Source organism: Bombina bombina, chromosome 4 (genome assembly GCF_027579735.1).
Source record: "Bombina bombina isolate aBomBom1 chromosome 4, aBomBom1.pri, whole genome shotgun sequence".
Lineage (NCBI taxonomy): Eukaryota > Metazoa > Chordata > Amphibia > Anura > Bombinatoridae > Bombina > Bombina bombina.
Genome location: NC_069502.1, coordinates 119,528,225 through 119,547,094, shown reverse-complemented (window position 1 = coordinate 119,547,094; position 18,870 = coordinate 119,528,225).

Genomic DNA, 18,870 nt, shown 5'->3' with positions numbered 1-18,870 from the left:
CAGTGAATGTCAGAGGGATGTGAGGAGAGTATTGCCTATTTGAATGCAGTGATCTCCTTCTACGGGGTCTATTTCATAGGTTCTCTGTTATCGGTAGTAGAGATTCATCTCTTACCTCCCTTTTCAGATCGACGATATACTCTTATTTATATACCATTACCTCTGCTGATTCTCGTTTCAGTACTGGTTTGGCTTTCTACAAACATGTAGATGAGTGTCCTGGGGTAAGTAAATCTTATTTTCTATGACACTCTAAGCTATGGTTGGGCACTTTGTTTATAAAGTTCCAAATATATGTATTCAAACATTTATTTGCCTTGACTCAGAATGTTCAACATTCCTTATTTTCAGACAGTCAGTTTCATATTTGGGATAATGCATTTGAATCAATCATTTTTTCTTACCTTAAAAAATTTGACTCTTTTTTCCCTGTGGGCTGTTAGGCTCGCGGGGGCTGAAAATGCTTCATTTTATTGCGTCATTCTTGGCGCGGACTTTTTTGGCGCAAAAAATCTTTTCCGTTTCCGGCGTCATACGTGTCGCCGGAAGTTGCGTCATTTTTTGACGTTCTTTTGCGCCAAAAATGTCGGCGTTCCGGATGTGGTGTCATTTTTGGCGCCAAAAGCATTTAGGCGCCAAATAATGTGGGCGTCTTATTTGGCGCTAAAAAAATATGGGCGTCGCTTTTGTCTCCACATTATTTAAGTCTCATTTTTCATTGCTTCTGGTTGCTAGAAGCTTGTTCTTTGGCATTTTTTCCCATTCCTGAAACTGTCATTTAAGGAATTTGATCAATTTTGCTTTATATGTTGTTTTTTCTCTTACATATTGCAAGATGTCTCACGTTGCATCTGAGTCAGAAGATACTTCAGGAAAATCGCTGTCTAGTGCTGGAACTACCAAAGCTAAGTGTATCTGCTGTAAACTTTTGGTAGCTATTCCTCCGGCTGTTGTTTGTATTAATTGTCATGACAAACTTGTTAATGCAGATAATATTTCCTTTAGTAATGTACCATTGCCTGTTGCAGTTCCTTCAACATCTAAGGTGCAGAATGTTCCTGATAACATAAGAGATTTTGTTTCTGAATCCATCAAGAAGGCTATGTCTGTTATTTCTCCTTCTAGTAAACATAAAAAATCTTTTAAAACTTCTCTCTCTACAGATGAATTTTTAGATGAACATCATCATTCTGATTCTGATGACTCTTCTGGTTCAGAGGATTCTGTCTCAGAGATTGATGCTGATAAATCTTCATATTTATTTAAAATGGAATTTATTCGTTCTTTACTTAAAGAAGTACTAATTGCTTTAGAAATAGAGGATTCTGGTCCTCTTGATACTAATTCTAAACGTTTAGATAAGGTATTTAAATCTCCTGTGGTTATTCCAGAAGTTTTTCCTGTTCCTAATGCTATTTCTGAAGTAATTTCCAAAGAATGGGATAAATTGGGTAATTCATTTACTCCTTCTAAACGTTTTAAGCAATTATATCCTGTGCCGTCTGACAGATTAGAATTTTGAGACAAAATCCCTAGAGTTGATGGGGCTATTTCTACCCTTGCTAAACGTACTACTATTCCTACGTCAGATGGTACTTCGTTTAAGGATCCTTTAGATAGGAAAATTGAATCCTTTCTAAGAAAAGCTTATCTGTGTTCAGGTAATCTTCTTAGACCTGCTATATCATTGGCTGATGTTGCTGCAGCTTCAACTTTTTGGTTGGAAACTTTAGCGCAACAAGTAACAGATCATGATTCTCATAATATTATTATTCTTCTTCAGCATGCTAATAATTTTATCTGTGATGCCATTTTTGATATTATCAGAGTTGATGTCAGGTTTATGTCTCTAGCTATTTTAGCTAGAAGAGCTTTATGGCTTAAGACTTGGAATGCTGATATGGCTTCTAAATCAACTCTACTTTCCATTTCTTTCCAGGGTAACAAATTATTTGGTTCTCAGTTGGATTCTATTATCTCAACTGTTACTGGTGGGAAAGGAACTTTTTTACCACAGGATAAAAAATCTAAGGGTAAAAACAGGGCTAATAATCGTTTTCGTTCCTTTCGTTTCAACAAAGAACAAAAGCCTGATCCTTCATCCTCAGGAGCAGTTTCAGTTTGGAAACCATCTCCAGTCTGGAATAAATCCAAGCCTGCTAGAAAGGCAAAGCCTGCTTCTAAGTCCCCATGAAGGTGCGGCCCTCATTCCAGCTCAGCTGGTAGGGGGCAGGTTACGTTTTTTCAAAGAAATTTGGATCAATTCTGTTCACAATCTTTGGATTCAGAACATTGTTTCAGAAGGGTACAGAATTGGTTTCAAGATGAGACCTCCTGCACAGAGATTTTTTCTTTCCCGTGTCCCAGTAAATCCAGTGAAAGCTCAAGCATTTCTGAATTGTGTTTCAGATCTAGAGTTGGCTGGAGTAATTATGCCAGTTCCAGTTCCGGAACAGGGGATGGGGTTTTATTCAAATCTCTTCATTGTACCAAAGAAGGAGAATTCCTTCAGACCAGTTCTGGATCTAAAAATATTGAATCGTTATGTAAGGATACCAACGTTCAAAATGGTAACTGTAAGGACTATCTTGCCTTTTGTTCAGCAAGGGCATTATATGTCCACAATAGATTTACAGGATGCATATCTGCATATTCCGATTCATCCAGATCATTATCAGTTCCTGAGATTCTCTTTTCTGGACAAGCATTACCAGTTTGTGGCTCTGCCGTTTGGCCTAGCTACAGCTCCAAGAATCTTTACAAAGGTTCTCAGTGCCCTTCTGTCTGTAATCAGAGAACAGGGTATTGTGGTAATTCCTTATTTGGACGATATCTTGGTACTTGCTCAGTCTTTACATTTAGCAGAATCTCATACGAATCGACTTGTGTTGTTTCTTCAAGATCATGGTTGGAGAATCAATTTACCAAAAAGTTCATTGATTCCTCAGACAAGGGTAACCTTTCTGGGTTTCCAGATAGATTCAGTGTCCATGACTCTGTCTTTAACAGACAAGAGACGTCTAAAATTGATTTCAGCTTGTCGAAACCTTCAGTCACAATCATTCCCTTCGGTAGCCTTATGCATGGAAATTCTAGGTCTTATGACTGCTGCATCGGACGCGATCCCCTTTGCTCGTTTTCACATGCGACCTCTTCAGCTCTGTATGCTGAATCAATGGTGCAAGGATTACACAAAGATATCTCAATTAATATCTTTAAAACCGATTGTACGACACTCTCTAACGTAGTGGACAGATCACCATCGTTTAATTCAGGGGGCTTCTTTTGTGCTTCCGACCTGGACTGTAATTTCAACAGATGCAAGTCTCACAGGTTGGAGAGCTGTGTGGGGATCTCTGACGGCACAAGGAGTTTGGGAATCTCAGGAGGTGAGATTACCGATCAATATTTTGGAACTCCGTGCAATTTTCAGAGCTCTTCAGTTTTGGCCTCTTCTGAAGAGAGAATCGTTCATTTGTTTTCAGACAGACAATGTCACAACTGTGGCATACATCAATCATCAAGGGGGACTCACAGTCCTCTGGCTATGAAAGAAGTATCTCGAATTTTGGTTTGGGCGGAATCCAGCTCCTGTCTAATCTCTGCGGTTCATATCCCAGGTATAGACAATTGGGAAGCGGATTATCTCAGTCGCCAAACGTTGCATCCGGGCGAATGGTCTCTTCACCCAGAGGTATTTCTTCAGATTGTTCAAATGTGGGAACTTCCAGAAATAGATCTGATGGCGTCTCATCTAAACAAGAAACTTCCCAGGTATCTGTCCAGATCCCGGGATCCTCAGGCGGAGGCAGTGGATGCATTATCACTTCCTTGGAAGTATCATCCTGCCTATATCTTTCCGCCTCTAGTTCTTCTTCCAAGAGTAATCTCCAAGATTCTGAAGGAATGCTCGTTTGTTCTGCTGGTAGCTCCGGCATGGCCTCACAGGTTTTGGTATGCGGATCTTGTCCGGATGGCCTCTTGCCAACCGTGGACTCTTCCGTTAAGACCAGACCTTCTGTCGCAAGGTCCTTTTTTCCATCAGGATCTGAAATCCTTAAATTTAAAGGTATGGAGATTGAACGCTTGATTCTTGGTCAAAGAGGTTTCTCTGACTCTGTGATTAATACTATGTTACAGGCGCGTAAATCTGTATCTAGAGAGATATATTATAGAGTCTGGAAGACTTATATTTCTTGGTGTCTTTCTCATCATTTTTCTTGGCATTCTTTTAGAATACTGAGAATTTTACAGTTTCTTCAGGATGGTTTAGATAAGGGTTTGTCCGCAAGTTCCTTGAAAGGTCAAATCTCTGCTCTTTCTGTTCTTTTTCACAGAAAGATTGCTATTCTTCCTGATATTCATTGTTTTGTACAAGCTTTGGTTCGTATAAAACCTGTCATTAAGTCAATTTCTCCTCCTTGGATTTTGAATTTGGTTCTGGGGGCTCTTCAAGCTCCTCCGTTTGAACCTATGCATTCATTGGACATTAAATTACTTTCTTTGAAAGTTTTGTTCCTTTTGGCAATCTCTTCTGCCAGAAGAGTTTCTGAATTATCTGCTCTTTCTTGTGAGTCTCCTTTTCTGATTTTTCATCAGGATAAGGCGGTGTTGCGAACTTCTTTTGAATTTTTACCTAAAGTTGTGAATTCCAACAACATTAGTGGAGAAATTGTGGTTCCTTCATTATGTCCTAATCCTAAGAATTCTAAGGAGAAATCGTTGCATTCTTTGGATGTTGTTAGAGCTTTGAAATATTATGTTGAAGCTACTAAGTCTTTCCGAAAGACTTCTAGTTTATTTGTTATCTTTTCCGGTTCTAGAAAAGGCCAGAAAGCTTCTGTCATTTCTTTGGCATCTTGGTTGAAATCTTTAATTCATCTTGCCTATGTTGAGTCGGGTAAAACTCCGCCTCAGAGGATTACAGCTCATTCTACTAGGTCAGTTTCTACTTCCTGGGCGTTTAGGAATGAAGCTTCGATTGATCAGATTTGCAAAGCAGCAACTTGGTCCTCTTTGCATACTTTTACTAAATTCTACCATTTTGATGTATTTTCTTCTTCTGAAGCAGTTTTTGGTAGAAAAGTACTTCAGGCAGCGGTTTCAGTTTGAATCTTCTGCTCATGTTTTTCATTAAACTTTATTTTGGGTGTGGATTATTTTCAGCAGGAATTGGCTGTCTTTATTTTATCCCTCCCTCTCTAGTGACTCTTGTGTGGAAAGATCCACATCTTGGGTAATCATTATCCCATACGTCACTAGCTCATGGACTCTTGCTAATTACATGAAAGAAAACATAATTTATGTAAGAACTTACCTGATAAATTCATTTCTTTCATATTAGCAAGAGTCCATGAGGCCCGCCCTTTTTTTGTGGTGGTTATGATTTTTGTATAAAGCACAATTATTCCAATTCCTTATTTTATATGCTTTCGCACTTTTTTATCACCCCACTTCTTGGCTATTCGTTAAACTGAATTGTGGGTGTGGTGAGGGGTGTATTTATAGGCATTTTGAGGTTTGGGAAACTTTGCCCCTCCTGGTAGGAATGTATATCCCATACGTCACTAGCTCATGGACTCTTGCTAATATGAAATAAATGAATTTATCAGGTAAGTTCTTACATAAATTATGTTATTTAAGAGTGATTAACGTTGGTGTCTCCATCATTGCTGCAGTTAACAGCTGAATGTATTTATATAAAGTAAATTAAAAATGAAGTTGATAGGTTAATATGCATGTATGTGTAATTGATGCTTTCCCTTTAAGATAATCATTGCTTTATGTGACAATAATACAAGTAATGCTGTCTATTGGTCAGTGTTTGTATAATGGGAGGGGTATTTCCTCTTTAAAAATAGCAATGTGTAGCAAAACAATCTAAAGTCATTGAGAAAGTTATGTTTACAACAACAAAACGCGTTTGACCGTGTCTGCCTTTTCAGTGTGTACTGAATTTTACTAGGAAAACATAAAAGATGCAACATTTGTTTTATTTAACCTGGATTGCTACTTTGTTTTGCTGTGTGCTGTTGTTGCTGGGCATTATATTATTTATTTATAGGTATTGAAATGCTAATTATAGCTAAACACAAGCAACTATTTCTCAAGCAATATCTCTCTTTCCCTCTTACCCACACTGGGAGATTGATCAGTGCTAATGTCTCTTATACACATAGCTTTTCTACAGAGAGAATATTTGTTACTCACATTTCCAGTGCAGTTGAGAATACAAAATGCAAGAATAATTATTTCAAATAACGAATAAAGTTAAAGTGGTGGTTTGGAAACAATTAAATACAATCTAGCAGGTAAAATGAACCATTGGGAAAGCATCAAAAGAGAGAAAAAAATTTAAGTACAATATCCCTTTAAAAGTCATTAGCCAACCTAATAGCTCTTTCATTAGACAAAGGTATAACATTTCCATGATTAAAGGGACAGTCTAGTCCAAAATAAACTTTCATGTAGTGATGTCGCGAATAGTTTGCCGGCGAATAGTTCCCGGCAAACATATGCGATGTTCGATCCGCCCCCTATTCATCATCATTGAGTAAACTTTGACCATGTACCTCACAGTCAGCAGACACATTCCAGCCAATCAGCAGCAGACCCTCCCTCCCAGACCCTCCCACCTCCTGGACAGCATCCATTTTAGATTCATTCGGAAGCTGCATTCTTAGTGAGAGGAGGGACAGTGTAGCTGCTGCTGATTTAATAGGGAAATCGATAGCTAGGCTAGTGTATTCAGTGTCCACTACAGTCCTGAAGGACTCATCTGATCTCTGCTGTAAGGATAGCACCCCACAAAGCCCTTTTTAGGTCTAGAACATCAGTCTGCTTTTTTTTTTTTCCCTCTGTAATCAAATTGCAGTTGCCTGCCTGCCAGCATGTGTGTCAGACTCACAGCATATACTGTGCCCACTTCCCAGTGCCACCACTCATATCTGGTGTAACAGTAGTGTACATTTAAAAAAAAACACTTTTTTGACTGTGATATAATAGCAGTCAGTGTCCTTCACACATGTGCGTTTCAGTGCCTGCCAGGCCACAGTGTCACCCCAGTGCAACTTATATCTGGTGTAACAGTAGTGTACATTTAAAAAAACAAAAAACTTTTTTGACTGTGAAATAATAGCAGTCAGTTTCCTTCACATGTGTGAGTTTCAGTGTCACCCCAGTGCTACTCATATCTGGTGTAACAGTAGTGTACATTTAAAAAAAACAACACTTTTTTGACTGTGAAATAATAGCAGTCAGTTTCCTTTACACGTGTGCGTTTCAGTGCCTGCCAGGGTACAGTGTCACCCCAGTGCAACTCATATCTGGTGTAACAGTAGTGTACATTTAAAAAAACAACACTTTTTTGACTATGAAATAATAGCAGTCAGTTTCCTTCACACGTGTGCGTTTCAGTGCCTGCCAGGGCACAGTGTCACCCCAGTGCAACTCATATCTGGTGTAACAGTAGTGTACATTTAAAAAAAAACAACACTTTTTTGACTGTGAAATAATAGCAGTCAGTTTCCTTCACATGTGTGCGTTTCAGTGCCTGCCAGGGCACAGTGTCACCCCAGTGCAACTCATATCTGGTGTAACAGTATTGAACATTTAAAAAAACAACACTTTTTTGACTGTGAAATAATAGCAGTCAGTTTCCTTCACACGTGTGCGTTTCAGTGCCTGCCAGGGCACAGTGTCACCCCAGTGCAACTCATATCTGGTGTAACAGTAGTGTACATTTAAAAAAAAAAAAAAAACTTTTTTGACTATGAAATAATAGCAGTCAGTTTCCTTCACACGTGTGCGTTTCAGGGCCTGCCAGGGCCCAGTGTCACCCCAGTGCAACTCATATCTGGTGTAACAGTAGTGTACATTTAAAAAAAAACAACACTTTTTTGACTGTGAAATAATAGCAGTCAGTTTCCTTCACATGTGTGCGTTTCAGTGCCTGCCAGGGCACAGTGTCACCCCAGTGCAACTCATATCTGGTGTAACAGTATTGAACATTTAAAAAAACAACACTTTTTTGACTGTGAAATAATAGCAGTCAGTTTCCTTCACACGTGTGCGTTTCAGTGCCTGCCAGGGCCCAGTGTCACCCCAGTGCAACTCATATCTGGTATAACAGTAGTGTACATTTAAAAAAACAACACTTCTTTGACTGTGAAATAATAGCAGTCAGTTTCCTTCACACGTGTGCGTTTCAGTGACTGCCAGGGCACAGTGTCACCCCTATGCAACTCATATCTGGTGTAACAGTAGTGTACATTTAAAAAACAACAACACTTTTTTGACTGTGAAATAATAGCAGTTAGTTTCCTTCACACGTGTGCGTTTCAGTGCCTGCCAGGGCACAGTGTCACCCCAGTGCAACTCATATCTGGTGTAACAGTAGTGTACATTTAAAAAAACAACACTTATTTGACTGTGAAATAATAGTAATCAGTTTCCTTCACACGTGTGCGTTTCAGTGCCTGCCAGCGCACAGTGTCACCCCAGTGCAACTCATATCTGGTGTAATAGTAGTGTACATTTAAAAAAAATAAAACTTTTTTGACTGTGAAATAATAGCAGTCAGTTTCCTTCACACGTGTGCATTTCAGTGCCTGCCAGGGCACAGTGTCACCCCAGTGCAACTCATATCTGGTGTAACAGTAGTGTACATTTAAAAAAAACAACACTTTTTTGACTGTGAAATAATAGCAGTCAGTTTCCTTCACACGTGTGAGTTTCAGTGCCTGCCAGGGCACAGTGTCACCCCAGTGACACTCATATGTGGTGTAACAGTAGTGTACATTTAAAAAAAAACAACACTTTTTTTGACTGTGAAATAATAGCAGTCAGTTTCCTTTACACGTGTGCATTTCAGTGCCTGCCAGGGCACAGTGTCACCCCAGTGCAACTCATATGTGGTGTAACAGTAGTGTACATTTAAAAAAAAACAACACTTTTTTGACTGTGAAATAATAGCAGTCAGTTTCCTTCACACGTGTGCGTTTCAGTGCCTGACAGGGCACAGTGTCACCCCAGTGCAACTCATATCTGGTATAACAGAAGTGTACAGTTAAAAAAAATATACAATTTTGACAGTAATAGATTGAATAGCAGTTAGTTTCCTTTACACGTGTGCATTTCAGTGCCACCCCAGTGCAACTCATATCTGGTGTAACAGTAGTGTACATTTAAAAAAACAACACTTTTTTGACTATGAAATAATAGCAGTCAGTTTCCTTCACACGTGTGTGTTTCAGTGCCTGCCAGGGCACAGTGTCACCCCAGTGCAACTCATATCTGGTGTAACAGTAGTGTACATTTAAAAAAAAACAACACTTTTTTGACTGTGAAATAATAGCAGTCAGTTTCCTTCACATGTGTGCGTTTCAGTGCCTGCCAGGGCACAGTGTCACCCCAGTGCAACTCATATCTGGTGTAACAGTATTGAACATTTAAAAAAACAACACTTTTTTGACTGTGAAATAATAGCAGTCAGTTTCCTTCACACGTGTGCGTTTCAGTGCCTGCCAGGGCACAGTGTCACCCCAGTGCAACTCATATCTGGTGTAACAGTAGTGTACATTTAAAAAAAAAAAAAAAACTTTTTTGACTATGAAATAATAGCAGTCAGTTTCCTTCACACGTGTGCGTTTCAGGGCCTGCCAGGGCCCAGTGTCACCCCAGTGCAACTCATATCTGGTATAACAGTAGTGTACATTTAAAAAAACAACACTTCTTTGACTGTGAAATAATAGCAGTCAGTTTCCTTCACACGTGTGCGTTTCAGTGACTGCCAGGGCACAGTGTCACCCCTATGCAACTCATATCTGGTGTAACAGTAGTGTACATTTAAAAAACAACAACACTTTTTTGACTGTGAAATAATAGCAGTTAGTTTCCTTCACACGTGTGCGTTTCAGTGCCTGCCAGGGCACAGTGTCACCCCAGTGCAACTCATATCTGGTGTAACAGTAGTGTACATTTAAAAAAACAACACTTATTTGACTGTGAAATAATAGTAATCAGTTTCCTTCACACGTGTGCGTTTCAGTGCCTGCCAGCGCACAGTGTCACCCCAGTGCAACTCATATCTGGTGTAATAGTAGTGTACATTTAAAAAAAATAAAACTTTTTTGACTGTGAAATAATAGCAGTCAGTTTCCTTCACACGTGTGCATTTCAGTGCCTGCCAGGGCACAGTGTCACCCCAGTGCAACTCATATCTGGTGTAACAGTAGTGTACATTTAAAAAAAACAACACTTTTTTGACTGTGAAATAATAGCAGTCAGTTTCCTTCACACGTGTGAGTTTCAGTGCCTGCCAGGGCACAGTGTCACCCCAGTGACACTCATATGTGGTGTAACAGTAGTGTACATTTAAAAAAAAACAACACTTTTTTGACTGTGAAATAATAGCAGTCAGTTTCCTTTACACGTGTGCATTTCAGTGCCTGCCAGGGCACAGTGTCACCCCAGTGCAACTCATATGTGGTGTAACAGTAGTGTACATTTAAAAAAAAACAACACTTTTTTGACTGTGAAATAATAGCAGTCAGTTTCCTTCACACGTGTGCGTTTCAGTGCCTGACAGGGCACAGTGTCACCCCAGTGCAACTCATATCTGGTATAACAGAAGTGTACAGTTAAAAAAAATATACAATTTTGACAGTAATAGATTGAATAGCAGTTAGTTGTCTGGAAGCGTGTGTGTCAGGCCTACATCGTCTACTCTGCCAACTTCTGCCAGTGCACAGTGCCACTCATATCTGTTGTCACAGTAGCTTGCACGCATAGTACCACTAATCGAAAAAAAAATGACAGGCAGAGGCAGGCCACCCCGCAGGGGCCGTCGTGGTCGTGGTGCTTTGATTCCCTTTGGCCCTAGAATAATGCCCAGTGTTCAGAGGCCACGTACCCGGAACTCGTTCTGAGGACATAGTTGACTGGCTAACACAGGACACCCAATCTTCTACAGCTTCCGCTCGGAACCTTGACGCACCATCCTCCTCCAGCTTAGCTTCGGGCACCTCTCAAGTTACTATTCGCCCGCCTGCCGCCACCACCAACACTAGCACCACAGCCGCTTCACTTGATCTGTCAGAGGAGTTATTTACACATCAGTTGGAGGAAATGAGTGATGCGCAACCATTATTGCCAGAGGATGTAGATAACAGGGATATGTCTCAGTCAGGCAGCATTACACACATGGACGTACGGTGTGATTATGATGATGTTGTACCTGCTGCTGCTTCCTTTGCTGAGTTGTCAGATACAAGTGAAGCGGTTGATGATGACGATGCGTCCGTGGATGTCACGTGGGTGCCTGCTAGAAGAGAAGAAGAAGAGGGGGAAAGTTCAGATGGGGAGACAGAGAGGAGGAGGAGGAGGAGACAAGTTGGAAGCAGGGGGAGGTCATCGCAAGGAGCTAGTGGCACAGTCAACAGCATGCATCGGCACCCGGGATCAGCCAGACAGCACGCCAATCAACGCATGCTGTTGCCACCACCAGAATGCCATCATTGCAGAGCTCAGCAGTGTGGCATTTTTTTGTGTGTCTGCCTCTGACAACAGCGATGCCATTTGCAACCTGTGCCAAAAGAAACTGAGTCGTGGGAAGTCCAACACCCACCTAGGTACAACTGCTTTGCGAAGGCACATGATCGCACATCACAAACGCCTATGGGATCAACACATGAGTACAAGCAGCACACAAACTCAAAGCCGCCATCCTCCTCCTGGTCCAGCATCTTCAGCCACATCAACCACTGCTGTCCTCCTTGCCCCCTCTCAACCATCCGCCACTCCGTCTCTTGCCTTGAGCAGTTCCTGCTCATCTGCCCACAGTCAGGTGTCTGTCAAGGACATGTTTGAGCGTAAGAAGCCAATGTCACAAAGTCACCCCCTTTCCCGGCATCTGACAGCTGGCTTGTCTGAACTCTTAGCCTGCCAGCTTTTACCATACAAGCTGGTGGAGTCTGAGGCGTTCCAAAAATTTGTAGCTATTGGGACACCGCAGTGGAAGGTACCCGGCCGAAATTTCTTTGCACAAAAGGCAATCCCTAACCTGTACTCGATTGTGCAAAAGGAAGTAATGGCATGTCTGGCGCACAGTGTTGGGGCAAGGGTCCATCTGACCACTGATACCTGGTCTGCAAAGCATGGTCAGGGCAGGTATATCACCTACACTGCGCATTGGGTTTACCTGCTGACGGCTGCCAAGCATGGAATGCGTGGCTTTGCAGAGGAGTTGGTGACACCGCCACGACTTGGTGGCAGGCCTGCTGCCACCTCCTCTACTCCTCCTACTCCATCCTCTTCCATAACCTCCTCGGCTGAGTCCTCTTCTGCTGCTGCGTCTTGCTCCACATCAACGGCACCTCCCCCAGCTCCCCAGGTACTATTCCACATCCCGGATATGGCAGTGTCACGCTTTCTTGGGGTTGACTTGCCTGAAAGCAGAGAGTCACACCGGACCAGCACTCCTGTCCACCCTGAACACACAGGTGGATCAGTGGCTGACTGACTCCGCACCAACTGGAGATCGGCAAAGTGGTTTGTGACAACGGAAGAAATTTGTTGGCGGCATTGAATTTGGGCAAGTTGACACATGTGCCGTGCATGGCACATATGTGTAATCTGATCGTACAACACTTTGTGCATAAGTACCCAGGCTTACAGGACGTCCTGAAGCAGGCCAGGAAGGTGTGTGGCCATTTCAGGCATTCCTACACGGCCATGGTGCATTTTTCAGATATCCAGCGGTGAAACAACATGCCAGTGAGGCGCTTGATTTGCGACAGCCCGACACGTTGGAATTCAGCCCTCCTGCTCCAACAAGAAAAAGCCGTTAATGACTATTTGTATGACCGGTGTGCTAGGACAGCCTCTGCGGAGCTGGGAATTTGTTTGCCATGTTACTGGACACTCATGCGCAATGCCTGTAGGCTCATGCATCATTTTGAGGAGGTGACAAACCTAGTCAGTCGCACCAAAGGCACCATCAGCGACATCATACCATTTGTTTTCTTCCTGGAGTGTGCCCTGCGAAGAGTGCTGGATCAGGCCGTAGATGAGCGTGAAGAGGAAGAGGAAGAGTTGTGGTCACCATCACCACCAGAAACAGCCTTATCAGCATCACTTGCTGGACCTGCGGCAACGCTGGAAGAGGATTGTGAGGAATAGGAGTCAGAGGAGGAATGTGACTTTGAGGAGGAGGAGGAAGACCAACCACAACAGGCATCCCAGGGTGCTCGTTGTCACCTATCTGGTACCCGTGGTGTTGTACGTGGCTGGGTGGAGTAAGAGACCTTCAATGACATCAGTGAGGACAAAGAACGGGACATGGCTAGCTTGGTATCCAACCTTGTGCAAATGCGGAGTTTGCGGTTGTGCAAATGGACTGTTTGCGGTTGTTTGCGGTGCGATAAATGGGGAGTTTGGTCTGTCACTGTGAAGCAGGCGTAACCCTTACACTACCTGATCGATACAACATCATACCTGATGTTTTAAAGCACGTTATTCCAAACAATTTAGGAATATTATGTGATTTATGCCCTTTATGGATTAAAACCAGACTCTGCATCAACTATGTAATTTTCCATGGGAGTTTTGCCATGGATCCCCCTCCGGCATGCCACAGTCCAGGTGTTAGTCCCATTGAAACAACTTTTCCATCACTATTGTGGCCAGAAAGAGTCCCTGTGGGTTTTAAAATTCGCCTGCCTATTGAAGTCTATGGCGGTTCGCCCGTTTGCGAACATTTGCGGAAATTTGTGTTCGCCGTTCGCGAATGGAAAATTTTATGTTTGCGACATCTCTATTGATTTTTTTTTTTTTAAATTATTATAATTTTTTTACTTTGCATTTTTTTTTTTTCAAAGGAGCTTTATTGAGAAATTAAACAATCATTTTACAGATAAGTCGGTGATACGACACAGAAAAGTACAAGTCAAACAAACATTTGAGTACACAATAGTGGACAAATCCATAGGAATCATTTTGCTCCATTTTTACATGTTTCACAAATTTTCCAGTGCATATACATATATGATATCTTTTAATGATAGACCCAGTAATTGGGACTAACAATCACACAACAAAAGAAATAAAAAAACCTAACAGGTCCAGAAGGAAAAAGTAAGTCGTGCATTAGACAATTCCAGCATGCCACTACCCGTTAGATGACCTCTCCGATAGGAGTAAGCAAAGAAAAGAAGAAAAAAAAAGGGGGGGTTTGTCTCACTTTACACAGGTGACTAACAATCTCCAGGGGGTTCCAGGCCAACCATTTAGTTCACTAGGCGGGCACTGTCCCACAGTTGCAGTAGTGTCTCATATACATCCAATTTCAGAGTTTTGGCATAATGATCTTCCTAGCCAGGAGATTGTTTTATGTTTCCACGCAGAGAGATTGGCAGTGATTTCGCGTCTGAGTGACATGTAGTTTGCCTCAAAGAGGTCTACGGCAGAGACAGCCAAGTAGATACCGAGATACTTTAGTCTTTTTTCTTTGATTTGGAACGGACTGTGTACCCTATGCCAATCTTTGACAGATGGGTCTAGCTTGACTCCCAGGACTTCAGACTTAGTGGCATTCAGTAAAAAATTAGAGGCATCCCCATACCTGTCAAACTCTTGGAGCAGAGCGGGAACAGACATCTCCAGCTCACAAAGTGTAAATAACAGGTCATCGGCGTACATAATTATCTTACACTCCCGTCCGCCTATTGGGTATCCTTTGATTCTGCTATTGTCCCGGATGTTACATGCTAGGGTCTCTACTGAGATGGCAAACAGCAGGGGGGATAAAGGACACCCCTGCCTGGTTCCATTGGAAATAGTGAATGGCTCAGATAAGAGGCCATTGACCCGTATCTTCGCACTAGGCAAGGAATAGAGGCTGAAGACAGTGCTGATAAACCGCTTACCAAATCCCATCGACTCCAAAGTACCTCTCAGGAACTGCCAGCTCACCCTGTCAAAAGCTTTTTCAGCATCTGTGGACAACAGGGCGAACGGCAGTCCCCGGTCGACAGAATGCGAGATCAGCTGCAGCACCTTAAGGGTATTATCCCTTGCTTCCCTGCCCGGTATAAATCCGACTTGATCTAAACAGATCAAGTCTGGCAGGTACTTATTGACTCTGTTTGCTAACACCTTCGCCAGCACCTTGACGTCCGTGTTCAGCAAAGATATCGGCCGATAACTTTGCGGCCTGTCTGGTGCCTTACCCGGCTTTGGTAGCACTGTTATATATGCCGACAGCATTGATGCTGGTACAGCCCCGCTGTCGGATAGATAATTAAACAGATTCTGCAAGTGTGGCAGCAGTTCCGGAAGAAATGCCTTGTAATATTTCGCACTTAGCCCATCCGGGCCAGGGCATTTCCCACTCGGGAGACTTTTCAGCGCGTTCGCTATTTCCTCCCTAGTTAAGGGTGTCTCCAGGAAGGCTGCAGCTTCTTCGTCCAAGGCTTGGAGCCGGGTTGTTTTAAGGTAATCCTGAGCCAACTGGTTCTGTGTAGGCCCTATTTCCAAATGAGTATCTGGAGTGGTATCGAGGTTATAAAGGCCACTGTAGTAGTTGTGGAACACTTCCGCTATACCACGACTGCTCCGGTGAGAGGCGTTTTATGAGTACACATACGCTTTAAGTTGGGATCGCTTCAGCGTCCTAGCCAGTAATTTGCCGGCTTTGTCCCCTTCCTCGTAATACTTTTGCTTGAGCCAGATCGCTATTTTGTGATTTTCATCACGGAGGAGTTGTCTAAAATCTATTCTAGCCCGTGTCAATTCGGATTCAATGTCAACATGTAAAGGGTTTTTTTTTATGTTGTTCTTCAAGTACCTTAATATTAGACAATAATTGGTTATATCTCATCCTTTTTTGCTTCTGCTGTCTAGCCTTATGTTTTATAAGATGCCCTCGAATAACGCTCTTGTGTGCCTCCCACACAACTGAGAGAGGCATATCCTCTGTCAGATTCAGTTCAAAGTACTCTCGCATGCGGGTGGAGATATCCTCCAGGATGATAGGATCGCCCAGAAGGGCCTCATCTAACCTCCAAATGTAAGAGGTTTCTGGCATATCAGGCCACAACATATCAAAAGAGACTGGTGCGTGGTCCGACCATGTGATTGGGGCTATATCACTACTTTGCACATATTCAATACCCTGTGAGTTTGTGAGAAAGTAGTCAATACTGGAGTATTTTTTATGCGGATTAGAGTAGAATGTAAACTCTGTGTCAGTGGGGTGTAATGTGCGCCATATATCATGCAACAAATGGCTTCTAAGCAATGCATTAATGTGTTTCAATATGTGGTGAGAAACGCTTGAAAGGCCATTAGAGGTGTCTTGTTTCGGGATCAGAGGGGCTTTAAAGTCACCCCCCATAATGACAATTCCTTTAGTATGCTCGAGCAATCTACCAAAGAGTGCCTTGAAAAAAATGTGCTGTGCCACATTCGGGGCGTATACGTTAACCAGTGTTACCTGGACATTGTGCAGTAATCCAACCACTATGAGGTAACGGCCCTCCCTATCTCTCACTATATCTTGTGCCAAGAATGGCACCCTATGATGTATTAAAATACCCACCCCATTTTGTTTACGGGGGCCAGAGGAGAAAAGGGCAGTTGGATATCTATGGTTGTGCCATTTTGGTTCTACTTGTTTGGCGAAGTGGGACTCTTGTATAAAAACCACATCCTCCTGGAGCTTGTTTAATTCTCGCGTGACAATAGAGCGTTTGCAAGGACTGTTCAGGCCTTTCACATTTATTGTCAGAAATTTCAAGGGGTGGACTTGTGGCTTGTTGTGGTTGGCAGTCATTGTGGAGACAGGGAGAGAGTGAGAGAGAAAAAAAAGGGGAGGGGGGAGAGTTAGAATAGGAAAGGGGGAAAATGGGAGTCTAGGGATAAAGGTGATATTAGAGAGGGGTGTAGCAGAGGGGCTGGGTCAGACAGTAAGGAAGAAAAGAGTGGGATAAGGGGAGAGAGTTTTTGGGTCCGCTAGGGGTCTCTAGCTATATTGACTGTGATTACAGATTAACAAGGATCCCCCTGTGCGGAGAGGTAGAAATACGGAGAGGCAGTTAGGAAAAAAGAAAACAAATGTTTTAATAGCAGGTGCAGTAACAATACTGGGTTTTGAAACGACCAACTAGACTCTGTCTCGGCCTTTACTAGAGGGAATATGCCTGCGGCCGGCCAATTGAAAAAGACAGTTAAAATAACCTTCATCAGGACCTAAGAAAACTAAACAGGGTATGAGCCTTAGTACAAAACATGCAATTAACTTAAACGGTTATAATATGGGCATTGAACCAGAGCAAGTAATTAGTTTAAGCAATTAAACTGTGCATTATGAAAAAGAGCCAATATTTTAGAACCAGGGGGGACCATATAAGTTGAGACAGACTCCATGTAAAAAGCGTCTGTTCCCAAGCGACACAATCCCCAATATCATAATTAAGTCTGCCTAAAACCGTATGAGGAACCTATGAGAAAGTTCCTAAGCGTGAATAATTAGCATTTGCTGGATTCTTATAGATATGTTAAACAGTTACACAATTAAGTAAAACAACTAAGCTATGGTGGGGGGGAAAGGTCTTACCATATGTCATTACCCCACAAGGAGGTCCTATTAGACCAGGAGAATATACCAAGATTGGATTGAACCACTTATATAAAAGAATATACCATACATTCTCTAAGTACCCCCCCTTGTGCATGGAGCTAAATAAGGAACATCAAAACAGTGACAACATTAAAACAGTAATATATTACGAGTTAGATACATATGCAAATAATTGGCACTTATACTTTACGGCTATCTAAGCAAACCACTCAATTAACTATGGTAGGGGAGAGACAAAGTTCACATTGGAGACTGCTACTCCGTGAGGAAGTCTTAATGATACTATATAGTCCCCATACATATAGAGCAGTTCCAAGGGGAATGGGCCATGTGCCTTACCTCCCAAGTCAAGTCGGGCGACTGGTCTCTGAGAACTCTGAAGAGGAGCCCGCCAGACTGTCCGGGTATGGGACCGCTATGCCCAGAACAGAACAAAAATTCTCCAGGTCAGACATGGAGCGAAAGATGGTAGATTTTTCTCCGTTAGAGGCCACAAGACAGGTGGGGAATCCCCATCTATAAGGGATCTTATTCTCCTGCAGGACTGATGTTAGGAAACGTAGGTCCCTACGCTTCTGCAGGGTCGCAGGGCATAGATCTGAGAAAATTTGCAGGGTGATCCCCGCATGTAGAATTGGGTGTTTATTCCTACTGCAGCGGAGTATCTCCTCTTTGTCTTTATAGTCCAACAGTCTTAGGATGACATCTCTTGGAGGGGCATTAAAAGATGGTTTAGGACGCAGTGCCCTATGGGTCCTCTCTATGGTTACCTCCTGTGCCAGCTTTGTTCCCTTGATTGTTCTGAAGAGGTCCTGTAGATACCCAGAGAGAGCGGCAGGATTAACCGTTTCCGGTATTCCCCTGATCCTCAGATTATTCCGTCTGCTACGGTTATCCAAGTCCTCTATTCTATCCATAAGGCCATGAATTATATTGGTATTTTGTTGAGTCTGAGAGGTGGTATCCTTTAGCTGCTCCTGCAGCAAGTTATGTGAAGTCTCCACAATAGTAACCCTCTGAGAGAGTTCAGACAATTCTTTTTTTAATTCACCAAACAAGTTCTTGATATCTGCTGCTATTTCTTTGATATTCTCTTTGGAGGAAAGAAGCTTCAAGTCCTCTTTAGTAACATAGCGTGATAAATCAGGGGTAATAAAGAGAGCATCATCTTCCCTAGAAGGTATTTGTGCCTGACCTTCATCAGATATTTGTGATTCAGTGGGTTTTATATA